Source organism: Moschus berezovskii, chromosome 11 (genome assembly GCF_049115385.1).
Source record: "Moschus berezovskii isolate FMDL1 chromosome 11, NW_MosBer_1.0, whole genome shotgun sequence".
NCBI lineage: Eukaryota > Metazoa > Chordata > Mammalia > Artiodactyla > Moschidae > Moschus > Moschus berezovskii.
The window spans coordinates 55,806,026-55,807,918 of NC_142470.1; the positions used below are offsets into that span (position 1 = coordinate 55,806,026).

At 37.7% G+C, this 1,893-nt stretch overlaps 1 non-coding gene across 1 annotated transcript; it reads right to left on the minus strand.

The window, feature by feature from the left end:
• Nucleotides 1-1,397: 1,397 nt before the first annotated feature.
• Nucleotides 1,398-1,528, minus strand: LOC129540124 (small nucleolar RNA SNORA72). Its single transcript, XR_008682583.1, has one exon. It is a non-coding gene; the product is annotated as a small nucleolar RNA SNORA72 (small nucleolar RNA).
• Nucleotides 1,529-1,893: the final 365 nt, after the last annotated feature.

Sequence of the window (1,893 nt, forward strand, 5' to 3'; positions counted from 1 at the left end):
GGAGAAGGCACTGGCAACCCACTCCAGTGTTCTTGCCTGGACAATCCCAGGGATGGCGGAGCCTGGTGGGCTGCCATCTATGGGGTCACACAGAGTCAGGAGTCAGACACGACTGAAGCGACTTAGCAGCAGCAGCAGCAGCAGCAGGCAGTCCATCTGGAAGAGGAAACCACTCCCATGCCAGTTTGTAACCATCCAGTGAACCTCTCTGTTGTGGTCTCTTTCAAGAATAAAGGCACCCATTTCTTCATATGTGATTGATTTTTCATATCCCTCCTGAATTGGTGGGTCCAAAGTATGTGTTGTTCATTTATTCAGATACACATTTCAAATGACTCATGTATCCTGGGGAATATGACAGTTCAGTGGGATAAAAAATTAACCTAACTTTCTAGGTATGTCTTCTTGATACAATGAAAATATATTCTTTTAAATCTACTGAAACCACCCCCATTATTAACAGGCTTGAAGTATTTGCAAAGGGGTTGCATTATTTTATGTTATGAACTTCCTTAAATAAAATAAAAATATTAATAATAACAAAAGCAAAGTATCTGTATATAGAATCTTCAGTGGTTTTTTTTTTAATAGGTATATAACAGGATGTGAAAGGGCAGGGGCAACAGGGTTTTCTGGGTAGCCAGAGGCGAAGGGTAAGAAGAGCAGGAAATGGAAATGCTGGCCTATAATGGGCACAGTTAGCAAACAAAGAGGAGCAGAGGGCACCAAAGATGCGCTTCACTGGCTTCACTTTTTATAAAGGCTCTGGAACAATGTACAACTGAGATTTAATTGCTTTTCACTTGAAATGTTAAGAAACTCTGAAAATGGGGGCACTGTCTTTCCATGTATATACGAACTTTAAAACTTCATGGAATATTAAAAAGAACTCAAGAGATAAACCTGAAATTCAACCTTAGTTGTTGTACTTTCTAAACTGGCAAACTTGGGCAAAATACATAATGTTTTTTCGAAACATAGCTACACCATGCTAATAACACTCTACTATTCATGGAGACTTATGACACATCAGAGACTGTTCTGAGCATTGTAACTGTATCAGTTTATTCTTTCTTGCAGTATCCCTAAAAGTATTACTATTATTAACCCTATTTTACAGAATAAAAGAAACTGAGTCACAATATTCTTAAATCAACTAAGGTCACAAAGCTAGGAATTATCACAGACAAAATGAAATATCAAGATCTCTGGCTTCATTTTGCTCTAGATAAAAAATGATAACTTTGCAATTCATTTAATGACAACTGGTAATCATCAAATTAACAATAGTTATTTTCAAAATTATTATACTGGCTAAGCTGTCATTTCTCAGGATTGATCACGTAACTCTAGTCATAAGTATTTTCCACATAGAATGCATCATATAAGTAGACTTGGTTTATCATCAGCATTTATAAAACTAGATCTAGATGAGAACTAGGTCTATGGACATGTGTATGGTCTTCATATAGCAAATGTTTAGTCTGCACCAATTATTGAAAAATCAGGACAGTGAGAATATCCACAGGCTGGCTCCTTTAAAATTCTTGTTTTAACCACTTCAGTGGTTGAAAATGCTACTCCAAAAATAATGAGATACCATTGTTCACATATTGGAATGACTAAAACCCCAAATACTAACAAAACCAAGTGCTGAAAAAGATGTTGAGCAACAGGAACTCTCATTGATTACTAGGGCAGGTGTAAAATGGTACAGCCACTGTGGAAGATGGCTGACTACCTTCTTACAATGTGAAACACAGGCTTACTATAGAATCCAGCAATCATACTCCAAGTGAATGAAAAATTTATCTTCACATCAGTTCAGTTCAGTCGCTCAGTCGTGTCCGACTCTTTGCGACCCCATGAATCACAGCACGCCAGGCCTCCCTG